The sequence below is a fragment of the Lutjanus erythropterus genome, chromosome 6 (genome assembly GCF_056507025.1).
Source record: "Lutjanus erythropterus isolate fLutEry1 chromosome 6, fLutEry1.hap2, whole genome shotgun sequence".
In the NCBI taxonomy this organism is placed as follows: domain Eukaryota; kingdom Metazoa; phylum Chordata; class Actinopteri; order Lutjaniformes; family Lutjanidae; genus Lutjanus; species Lutjanus erythropterus.
Genome location: NC_139322.1, coordinates 36,348,468 through 36,361,238, shown reverse-complemented (window position 1 = coordinate 36,361,238; position 12,771 = coordinate 36,348,468). Strand labels below are relative to the sequence as shown.

The 12,771-nt window shown below is 38.9% G+C and overlaps 1 protein-coding gene across 1 annotated transcript in view; it reads left to right on the top strand.

The window, feature by feature from the left end:
- The window catches only part of LOC146325665 (plexin-A1-like), a 401,996-nt gene that overhangs the window by 219,124 nt on the left and 170,101 nt on the right, over window positions 1–12,771 (top strand). The gene's annotated exons all lie outside the window — the stretch shown is intronic.

Genomic DNA, 12,771 nt, shown 5'->3' with positions numbered 1-12,771 from the left:
AAGCAATAATGCTAAAATATTTGCCCTGCAAATAACTCCCTATAATGGAGAATGGAGAGAACAGTGTGCGACCTCTGCTAATTCATTATTCAATGTATTCAAGCTTTTTACAAATCAATTAGTTAATTAAATCTCAAGCAATGAAGGGACTACTGGTGAGTGAAATAATAAATCGATTCCTAACCATGCAAGACCTAGAAGAGCAGCCAAGCTTGGGTGGCTAAAACACGTCAGTCGTGTTTCTGGGAAAAGAATTATCCCTAATTTAAGTATAGGAGTACTGTTTCAGCACCAGTACAGGAGCAGTTTTTGTGCTTATATACATGGCTGAGTCTGTTGTTTAAGAAAGAAGAACAGGGAAGGAGAGAGGGGCTGGAAAGACTGCAGTGCATGCACGATCTTTATATTGTAATTTGTTGTAGAGCAGTTCATTTAAATTGTTATGAATGGTACTTAATCTTGGTCTATAGTCTTTTTTAACATCTACAGTGTTACTTCAGTTGATGAAATATTATTTTTATTATAGCTGTTAGAGCTGAACAATAAATAATTTTCTCACAAAGCTGCAATTTGCAAGACTGCAGGAGCCACAGTTTTGATAAAAGTCCCAGTATGATAAGTTTAAGGAGCTCTAGAAGGTGAAAGTTGTTTAGGTTGTTGACTGTCAGTGTTGTTGGCTCTGAGGACAGCTCTCAGCTGCAGCTAATTAACCTTAATTACGTGAGGCGGCCAAACTGTAAAGTGACACTGCTGTTGTCTGTTTAGTGTCATCTGTTCTCTGCACGCTGGGGCTGTACCATTATACTCTGCCAAAGATGTTTTATCTGTACTTTTAGGAGAATAGAAACATTGCTCTGTTATTTTGATGTTTGAAAAGTTGGAGAGTGAATAGTGGTGAGAAACATTAGCAGCTAGCTTGGTTGTTTTTGAGTGAAAAGTGACTTACCATCATATCATTGTTATAAAGCTGCATAAGAACCTAGGGGCCCAGCTCTTAAATGCCTGGTAACCATGGTAATTAGTGTTAGGGCCTAATTTAAGAAAAAAACAAACCCATTGCAGATGAACAGCTCCTAAGTCAATGCTAACGAAGGAACTTTAAGGAAAAGTGTACCACACAATCATTCTAATTTACCAAAATCTTTTTTTTCTTTCCTAAATTTATGATAATTGTTAAGCTGTTCTTACTTTCACTTGTCCACCTGTAGAAGCTTACTAGCTACCTAGCTAGCTAATGCTTGTGTTTGCGAACAGTAGCTAACAGTAGCATTAGCTAACTGTAGCTAGTGATAGTGTTATCTAATGGTAGTGCCAGGTAACTTGTTTCATCTGTATGGCTGCACTTTTGTGTCTGCTATCTTAGCCCTATTTTTCATGTCCTGAGGTATAGTTGTAGTATTTGCCAGCAGTAGTGTCTGCTAACTTTAGCTAACTGTAGTGTTAGCTAATAATAGTGTTGGCTAATAGTGGTATTTGCTAACAGTAGCTAATGGTAGTGTTAGCTAAGTTAGCTAGGTACTTTGTAACTTGATCTCTTGATCTTTGTGTGCAGAAAAGGGCCAGTACTGTTTAATAAAACTCATGTCTGAGTCTCAGTAAATGGAGAAACTATCACATTGAGTCTGCATCATAGTATATGCACTGGAGTAGAGAGTGCACAAAAATACATGACAAATCACATTCTGTATTGCTCCATTATAGGACAGTGCATTTTATTTTTCAGTATGGGGACAATCCACATTATACGGGATGGGTGGCGACCCTAATATCAACGGTGTTCTTCAATTTATCTTTTTTCTTTTCATAAACTAGATTCATTTGCGATTATGCTTGACTTAAACTTACCTCGTTTAATGCCAGGTAGATCACAAAATGCAGTCAGAAAATAATCTATTATATAGACATTTTCCTAAAGTTGTTCAGCTTTAATGACCAGTGTGTAGGATTAAATGGCATATAGCAGTGAGCTTGACGATTGCAAACACCTCCTTGTCAATCTCCCCTTCCAAGTGTGTAGGAGAACCCACAGTGTCCGTGAAACTCATGCTTTAGCAATTTGTATCTAGAGCTGAATGTCTGGTTCATCAGTTCTGGGCTACTGTAATAACAGCGGTACAACATGGTAACCTCCGTGGAGAATGTAGATAGCAACAGCTTGGTCTAAGGTAACAAAAACACAATTCTTATTTTCAGATGATTATTCAGTAGTGAAAACACTCTTTGCATATTATATTCAGTTTCTGCCATAGTCTGCCAATAGATCCTCATAAATCTTACACAGTTGTCTTGTCTTTTAATGCCAGTGAAGGTTTTCAGCTGAACTTACACAAAGAGAGGACGGGGAGAGAAGAGAGAGAAGCAGAGCAGCCGAGAGAACGACCTGATAATGAATGAAGAATGTGTTCTTAATTGACCTGCCTTGTTAAATAAAGGTTAAATGAAAATAAATAAAATGTCATTCCCTAAATGACTCTTGGCTGCTCCTCTGAAGTCGCTGAGTAGGAGTCACCGCTCACACACTTTCACTGTCCCTCTCTCTCTCGCTCACTCTGGTCTCCTCCACCTGGCACAGACTCACATCTCACATTTAGCTATCTGCACTTTGTGTCAATACACCTGAAATGAAAATGCATCTGTGGCAAACTCAAAGTGGATTTGTCTTTCTCTTGCCAAGCGGAGATTAATGACAGCATTACTTCCTCCTCTAATGTTTACATCATTTAAAATATCCTATTGCTCTATCCATTTCTAGCTATTTGTCTTTCTTTCTTCTTTTTTTTTTTGTAAAAGGAAAAAGAAAGTCAGAATATCAGGATATATTGTAAGGAAGACCAAAACAGAAGAAAAGGGAAAACCCCTTTTTGCTACTATTTGGGTATGTGTTTGCATTTCTGAAGATTAATAGATCAGTAAATATAGTTTTGGTTGCACCAACAATGATTAATTTAATCCAAGATTAGTTATAACCAGAGTTTAGCAAAACTAAGTTTACAATGAGTGAATCAATATTTTAAATTTAGGATGGCTCTGTTGCACATTTAAAAAAATAACCTAAATTGCACAGTTTAATCAGTATAGAGATGCTTTTACCCAATTTAAAAAAATCAATTCCAGTGCTGTCAGGGTCTAGTATAAGTATAAATTAGGGGAGAAACTGTTAACTTTCGGTTGTTTTGTATTCTTAAATAAAATGTGACACTGTTTGAGATAGCTTAACACTAAACAAAACATGACATTGTTTGCTAGCTAGCTGATTTGTTTGCTTTTGGCATCTAGTATAAGTATAAATTAGGGGAGAAACTATTAGCTTTCAGTCATTTTGTATTCTTTAACAAAACATGACACTGTTATGAGATAGTTAAAAATTAAATTTAACATTATACTATTAAAAGCTAGCTAAAAAGTTAACAAAACATGCCTCTTTTTACTAGCTAGCCAAAAACTGAACAAAACATTACATCGTTTTAAGCTAGCTAAAAATGTGACAAAACATTACATGGTTTTCTTGCCAACGAAAAAAGTCAGGCCATATTGTTTGTTAACTAGCTAAGGAGTTACCAAAATGTTTAGAAGCTCTAATTTCTCCTCCTTTGGCCAAATTAATGAAGCAATATGGCCAAATAATAGAAGTTTAAAAAACAGGTAGTAGTAATGAACAAAGGGACTGTCCCTTAACTTGTTTCGAGAAACTTGATTATTTTGCTCAATCCATCTCAAAAAGGCTGACATTTTATGAGTTAAACCTCCTCTAGTCTGAAATTAATACTGGACCACATTTTGAATTTTAAGGTGTTGGTGCAACAGAGTTTAAGTAAAGGTTTATGGTAAAAAGTGATTTGAGGTTTACAGAGAGGTTTAGATTCAATCTTTCTTCAATTTCAGCTAGTGTTAAAGTTTGGTGCAACATAATTTAGAGTTAAGCCTTGATTTAGAAGCATAATACGTAATTTGTGATGCTAGGGGTCTCTCTCATATTAAAACAATAACATAAGATGTAGTTTGATGATGTTCTAAAGTTTTATTCACATTGCATTCAGTCACATTTGCTGACTTCCTTCCGACATATCCAGTGTTTTCCCAAAAATTAGCAATAGCAAGTAGCAGCTAGCGCAGAAACTCACCAAAACATTTGGGATTATGTAAGTACAGAACTCAACAAGCATATGTCTGGTGTCTTTAGACATTTTAATCCAGAAATGTTACATATTAAGGCTTTAATTGTTGTGAAACCCTCTGTTCAAAAAGTTCTCAGGCCAAAACTTTGAAAAGAGTTAAAAACTCAAAATGCATGAATTATGGCAATAACCTCTTATTCCAGAATCACCAAAGTGTAAAGTGCACTTGTACTGCTTTCATTCTCTTTCATGCCACCATCATTCCCCGACTCCCTCCCTCTTTAGCCCCCTGGCCCTCTTTTTCTCTCCTACTTTCCCACCTTCCTCTTGTCACCCTATTACTTTCTCCTCTCCCATCCCTCCTTTTACCCGTCTCTGCCTCCCCCGGCCCCGACCCCTCTTAGCCCTCTCCAACCCAGGCCCCCCAACCCCCCCCGCCCCCCACCATAACCTCACTTTTCTTGCCCCGCTCTCGTTCATCAAGCCCATTTATTGCCAGCGCTCCGCTCTTGGCCCCCGCATATATCTGCATAGTAATAGGCCGTTAATTAGCTCGAGCCGGGGTGCCTGTGTGGAGATGGTCATAATGGAGTGGGCTTGGAGAGAGAGCTCACCTGGGCCACTTCTCGGGGCCTCCGGGCCCTAGTTCAATGGCTTTGATTCATTTTGTGAATGCGCGTGTGTGAAAATGTGTGTGCGTAATTTTCTGTTTGTTCTTTGGGAGTTAAACAGCGTGCAGGATGTGTCAAAGTAACTGCACTGTAGTGTTTTTTCATGCATATTTGGGTGCATGCAGGAGGGGCTTTTCTCGTCTGTGTTTGTAGGGGTGTGTGTGCGCGTGTGTGTTTATGCTCGGTACCCATGATTAACCAGCCCACCTAGCCCTCCTCTCTTTGCTGCATAAACAGGCGTGCTGCTGTTTAAAGCCTTTGATGTTGGCTCCTCCGGCCCCCTCAGGACTCTGCAGGACTGTAAAGCTACAGTGCAGTTATTACCGCAGCAGCTGTAACGTAAACCCACATATTATACACCGCTCCACCTCCGCCGTCACCTTTCACCTCCAAACCTTTCACCCCGCCCGTCGGAAAGGTGCGGGAGCCGGGGCGTTCGGCGGCAGATAATGGAGTTCCTCCTCGTGGGCGGCTGAAAGTGCAGCGGAGACTCAGCAGCAGCAGCAGACGCACAGACACAGAGTATCAGCGCAGATGCACAAGCAGAGTAGCCTGCGGGCAAACGCCCAGACGGGCTCGTGTGTGCAACTTCACACAGCCTCGCTCAGCACGCTCAAAGGTGGATGCAGCAGCCTTACACATTCTCATACAAACACACACAAACAGGTGCAGGCACAGTCGGAAGGAGCACGCAGAGACAGAAGGCACAGACTTGGAACGGCAAATTATGCTGCGAGCTATTTACATACGCTGTTACAATATTAGAAATTTGCATTAAAAAAGAGGTTTGGAATAGTTTAATTGAGCATGCGGGAGGAGGAATAATGCATCTTTAAAGAGAGGAAGAGAAACAAATGGGAGGGAGCGCGCTGGAGGGAAGAGCGGGACATGTGAGAGAACTCGCGCTCCCCGAGAGCTGGTGAGGGAACTGAGAAGGAGGCATGAAGAGGGAAAGAGAGATATAAAGCCGAGCGTTAGCGAACGAGACAGAGATTGTGCCCATTGTGTCGGGAAGAATGCATCCCACACAGCTAAAAGGTTAGCGCCGCAGCCTCAGGCCACCATGACCATTACAATATGAAAGGGCTGGAAATCTATGCAGTGAAAAGAAGCACTCAAGGGAGGGGACCAGCCCACGCTCCGGCCCAGAGGAAGGGCTCTCGAGCAGGCCGACCGTTCGCTTCCGCCTCCTGCCCAGAGAAGCAACATTTCATAACTACCTTATCCAGAGGCAACTTTAATTGTCAGTTAGAGAGTTAAACTTAAGTAGCAAGCTGAGAAAACTTGAGATTTCAAGCTGCAATAGTTTTTTAAGTTTTGAATAAACTTGTGCAACCACTATACTAATATATTGCTGAGATTTACTTTACTTCTTGTCTTCTGTAGATAAAGTTGGATCTTTTTAGAAACCCTGCAATAAGTGCTGAAAACTTAAATTTTGTTTGGAAGTTCTACTAACTTAAAAATATTGAGTGCCAGTAGACAGTTCTTTCTTTTTTGTACTTTACACTCATAATTTTTGATCAATTTGAACTTTTATATTTTATTATTCTTAAATTCTGTTAACTAATTGCAATGAGAGGGGTGGATTAAAGAGTTGCATTTGAGTTGGCCTAAGCTATAATTTTGATTTAACTGTAATCAAAGACTGCATGTACAACTAACTCCAAATATTTAAGCTCTGATAACTTTCAAGTAAGGTTGAGTTTAAGAAGGCAAAAAACTGATTGCCTCAGTTTTTCTGAGTACTGCCAATTTATGTGGCTGGACAGAGTGGTTAATATTTTAATATTTTCAATTAAAACCATTTAATTTTCAGGCACTCAGATACTGACAAATAAGGTTCACAGCTCACCTTTGAGCGATTTTTCAAATATATTTTTTGAGTTTCTAAAAGATTCAACTTTATCTAAAGAAGAAATGATCTCAACTAAAGGTTATAGGTTGGCAAATTTTTATTTTAAAGTTTATTCTCAAACACCAGAGTTTGAGTTGGGCTTAAAACTTAAATTCTCTTGCAGTAAGTTGCCTTGAAACTTTAGGGATGAATTACAACAGAGTTTACAGTGTTAGTTACTTTACAGTCCAGGTCTGTGGTGTGTCTCTAATTACCCTTTAATAAAGTACTGTATAATAAGGGTTTAATAGTGGGAAAGAACACACTATAGTTTACAATACAGATCCATTATAATGTGTCCCTAATTACCCTCTAATGAAGTCTAATGATGGGTCTTACAGTGGGAAATGATACACTTTCATGTAAAGAGCAGTTCTGTGTCCCTAATTATGTCTAATAAAGTCTACTAAATTGTCTAATACCGTCCAATAAGGAACATTTTATTTCTATTTTTCGTCTAATTTGATGCAAAACACAGCTTGTCATGTCTTATTGTTGCACTGTAAAATAAAGTGCGACCAGACTTTTCTGCAATAGCATCACTATTGGTGCTGATTTGTGTTGCAGTGATTGTTGGTCCAATTTCCAACAAGTGTGACCCATTTTAATTAAACTGAGGGTTGAGACTCGCAGAGTTGCTGCTTTTGGACATTGCCGTGACAAGATGCAATAATATCTTATAATGAGTCTGAGTCCCCTGTTGAGAATCTAAACTTCTCATTTGGTTCCTGTGCATTGTAACTTAATGATGTATGCATCGTTTTATTGCCACTCACTTTGGAGCTTTATTGGATAAAACACAAAGAGGCCTATTTATAGATCACATAACACAGACAGTCAAGAGACAAGAGGAATAAGGGTGCTAACTACAGCCAGGGATCATAAGGCATCTCCCCGTAGAAGATCCTTTTTAGTTCCTGGTAGAACCTTTTAAAAATGTTCTGCCTTTAACCCAACATAAAGGGTTATACCTAGAACCATCCGTGAAAGGTTTCACCCAGAACCCCCAATGAGAGTTTTTATATGGTGTAATGCCTCTACCTAGAACCCTCTCTGGGGGTTCTATCTAGAATCTTTCACCTACTAAGCGTGGTAACAGAAACCCACCCAGGAGGTTGTGCCGAGAACCCTTTCATATTACTTAGATTTAAAATAGAATCCACAATAAACCTTTTTATATTCCAGGACTTTTATCTAGAATCCACCGATGGGGTTCTACTGAGAACCCTTTTATGTTATGGTGCAAAGAAGCCTTGATGAGAAAGTTGAAATCTTAAAAATCTTAAAAGATTTTAGCAATCCTTGAGAAAGTTTGTTTGGATGAACCTTTGTTTTTAAAAGAACCCTTGGCAAACCCTTTCTTCGGTAACAGGGTTCTTCAGAAGCAAAGGATTCTGGGTAAAGCCTCAGAGCATGAAAGATATCTGGGAGATATGATAAGAGGTTCCTACCTCTAATGGGTCTGACCGCAACATTTGTATAGTTGCTTCTAGTACTGATTGGGCTATTAAAGGGTCAGTTCACTCCAAAATCAAAAATACATATTTTCTCCCCCTGTGGTGCTATTTCTCAATCTATGTCTAGATTTGTCAAGTTACTCAAGATAATCCACAGACTTCTTGTTGTTTTTTGGCATTTTGAGCACCACAAGCCATCTGTTACATCATATTGGAGAGACGGCATGTCACCAAAACTCTGTAACTCACACCGAAAAAATCTAGATGGATAATAGCAATACAGGTAAGAGGAAAGTATTTTGATTTTGGGTTGAACTGTCCCTTTAACATAATTTGGTGAGCTTCAGATAAAAGACTAACCTCCTAATTGGGAAAGAATTGCAACTTTATCCACACTGACGAGAGTTAAATGAGCATATGATCGTTCACTCCTTTCATATACATTTGTGCAGGGCCATTGCTCGCATATCAACAGCTTTGTTCCATCGATCGAGCCTCGCTAGAACAAAAGCTCGGAGAAGATGAAAAGGCGTTTGACCCGGCTCTGTTGCTAGGCCTTGTTAAATAGCAGGGGATTTTATTGACTACATTGCAGCAGCGCAGCCACTTACCCAAGCCAGTTGTCCAGGCATTGACAGCTCTACTGTAGGACAAGTCTCCACTGCCCAGGTGACCCAGAGGAATGCTACGATGTCACCATGGGTGACAGCTCAGCCTGCAGAAGTGTGTATCAGCCTGCGAGTGTGTGCGACTGCAGGAATCGGCATGAATACACACGCGCACACCAATGTGTGAAGGTGTGCGCGCACTTCTCTGCAACAAGAAATCGATAAACCCTGGGGTTAATAGTGAGGAGGAACTGGCTCACCAGCTCTACTAACAAACATCAGGCTGTTAGCATAACCTCAGTCCACCCTTCTCCCCATGGAAATCCACTGGCATTGATTATAAACCTCACACTGCAGTTCAGTCTGGTCTCACTAGCTTATCGCCGGCTGTATGAAGCCCCTATCACTCTGTCACTCCAATACAGGCGATTTAGGAGTTAACCCTTGACAATCTGAATAAACCAAGGACAGCAGGACAAAGACAGAGCGAGGATTAGACTGAAATCCAATTTAAAGTCAGTCTTTCCAGCAGCACGGTGGCATTGTGAGCCAAGCAATTGTCCTTGATTTTGGAGGACCTGGTTTTAAACCCCTGTGGTGGCTCATTACTGTGGTATTTTTGCACCAGACTTGTCAGAGATCACTTGTCAGTCAAACAGTATAGGTGGTGTTGTGATTATTTTTTCCTTTGACTTTACTGTTACAAAAGTTTGCATTTCTCTAGGTTGAGGTAGGTCTTTCAAAAGAAAGAAAAAAACACTTTTCTTTTGTAAGTAATGGCCAGATAGCAGCAGATTAGAACAGCACAGTACTCGTGATCTGGATAGAGACTGAATCACTGGTCTGTTGTCACTGATAAGGTAGCAACATGATTACATTGTACAGAAGGCCCACAAACATGTACTCAGCATAGTTAGCATGAAGCTAACTTTCACAGCAAAAAAGATTTCTACTAATAGAGAATCAATTTTTGGACTCTTGTGGCAATAAAACTGAAACACACCGTCATCATCATATTGCCTTAAAGTTGTTACGGTTAGTGTTAGCAAACAACTGCCTAAATACACACTCAGCAGCTTTTCATTCAGAGTCATGCTTCTGATGGATGTCAGTCTAAAACTACTCTCTTTGTGCTCTGTTTTGTTCTCCACCAACTCTTGAGAAAAATTATTCTTACACTAACTGTTGTTTTTTTTTTTTAGGAAGCTAGCTTATAGTGTAGTGTGCAATACCATATTCTTCGTGCATTTCCAAATGAAATGGGAAAGCTGGGAGGAATTAGATTTTTATTGATGAAAAGTGGGCATGTTATAACAAACCTGGAAAATGTACCATGCTGTTTCCAGCTAGATAGCTAATGAATCTTAGCTCTGTAATGCTAAAAGTTGAAGACTGAATGATGGGTGGATGCCATGATATCATTGGTTGAAACTGATTGGTTCAAGTCTAGATAAGGACATTGGTAATTCATTTACAGTTTTTGGCACATATTGTTAGGTGATATTGATAGGTGCACAATATCACTAGTGATGTGATCTAAAAGGGTTTAAAATGGTTTAAAAGGCTTTCATTTAATCTTGACTTTAACATGGCATAACGTACAGTCGGCAGTGCAGTGCAACATTGTGAAAATAAATCTAGACAGTGATAACTGGATAACAGATACATACAATGGACCCCACAGGTGCCCAGTCAATTCCATGGGTGGATGTAAGTTGGCGAGCGGAGACTGTGGGGGTTGAGTTGTAGGAGGTCTGATTGAGTACAGTGACAGGATACGAGAGAGAAGATTGACGTAACATGTAATTAGAGCTCCTTTTCTTCAAACAGTTAAGTGAAATTTAGCTCAGAAGTGGTGTAAAGACTTCAGAGCCAGGACTTGTTCTAGTTGAAAGAGAATATCAGGGCTTTTTAGTGTTACTGACTTCAGGTTCCGTAATTATTGTTTAACTTTTAATTTCTTTTCATCATTTTACATCAAACTTTGCAGCTCAAAGTGCAGCAGTTTCTCAGACCTCTTGCATTAAAATAACAAGAACATGACAATAAAGATCAGGAAGCGAAGTCCTCCTGTTTCCTAGTGTGGGTGTCAGATGATTGACAGAAAGCAGAGTGGAACTTAATACAGCTCAGATATGAAACCGCATGAACTTTGAACAAAACAAATTAAGCTATATTCCTACTGAACACACTGACAGGAGTGACTTTAGACAAGAAAATGTATCCGTGCCATTGCTAAGATTTCTTCCTCCTTTTTCATTTTGAAAAACAAAGCCCTGCTGAACTGAACTACTGAACAACTTTTACAGTCAATTTAATGGTCACATTTTATTTTATAGTACACTAATAAGATGTAACAAGCCATATGTTGTATCAAATTAGACAAAAACTACAAATAATATGTTCTTTATTAGACAATTAACAAACACAACTATATTCTAATCAGAAACCATATAATCAAGGGTAGACTAATAAGACTTAAGCTGTCCTTTGTATAAAATTGGACAAAAACTGGAATTAGATCCTTTATTAGATACTTTATTAGAGGACTATTAGGGAATTACAACAGAAATATACTGTAAACTAAAGTGCATTATTTCCCAAAGTTATACCATTATTAGACTTTATTAGAGGGTAATTAAGGACACATTGCAACAGAACTGTACTGTAAACTAAAGTGAAATCACATATCTGTTATGTGAGACACACTTCTTTTGCTGGTCCCATACACTTGGCAGAGTAGCTGGCTTATACCTGGTAGATCTGTGTCAGATATTGTTTTTTTAATGGGGAAGCAGCAGACATGTGACACGTAATGTGTCCCAAAATACCCTCTAAGAAAGTTAAAGAACCTTCTAATGTTAGGAAACAATACACTTTAGTTTACAATACAGTTCTGCTGTAATGTATCCCTAAATACCGTCTAATAAAACTTAATAAGGGTTTAACAGAGGAAAAAAATACACTTCAGTTTACAGTGCAATTCTGTTATAATGTGTCCCTAATTACCCTCTAAGAAAGTCTCATAAGGGTCTAATAAATGGTCTAATACTGTCAAATAAAGAGCATTATCTCTAGTTTTTGTTTCATTTGATACAAAGTACAGAAAAATAAAACTGCGACCAATTTAGCTTCTCATATTAAATAAAAAGTAAATACCTAATCTAACCTTTTGTTTTTGCACAACCTTCCCTTCCATTGTTTTCCTTTTTCTGTTTTTTTTTTCAGTAGCCATGATAGCCTTGTTTTTTATGGTAATCCGTGTTTGAATGTGCATATATTCATTTTGCTTCCTCAACTCTGAAGAAGAAGAAAAAAAAAACAAGTGTTATATAAAAACAGGCTTATCTTGGTCTGCCAGCTTAGTTCACTGTAAGCCTCCAAGCATGGAGAATAAGGAGGGAGGAGTGGATCGCCAAGGATTCTCTCCTGCTCTCTCTCCGCTGTTTCCAGTGTCCGCCTTGGCCTCGCTGACAGCTGGAATAAAGTCTTAATGCACAAGGCCGCAGTTACACTTGTCATTCCAACGTGATTTCGGGAGATTTGGCCATAAACATTTGATGTTGTGCGACTTTGTTGATGCTCGGCCTGTCAGTGTGTGATACGCGTCCCCCGTCGAAGGTTTCCTTTTGATCTGTGTTTCTGTTCTTCCTGTATTTCACTTGGCAACAGTTCTGCCTGAGCATATTGTACCTAATCTATGATTAATTCAGGTCATAGTAGCTCAGCTTCCATCGTTGTATTTTTATGCTAATTATACTGCGCAATTTTGAAGTTCTGAATGAAAATAGTAATGTTCAGTTAAATTTTCTTAACTTTACATCAAAGTTTGACTACAGTCTTATTTGAACAAAAATGTTCCTGATAATATTTCCTCAGTGCTGCTACACTACTTTTTTGTTCTTAGATGAAAGCAGTGAGTATGGCTGACATTATAGAATAAAATGCCCAATACATGGTTATTTTCTGGTGCAGTTTCATTGAGGAAATGTATTTAATTTTTTATCCTATGAGAAAATGAGC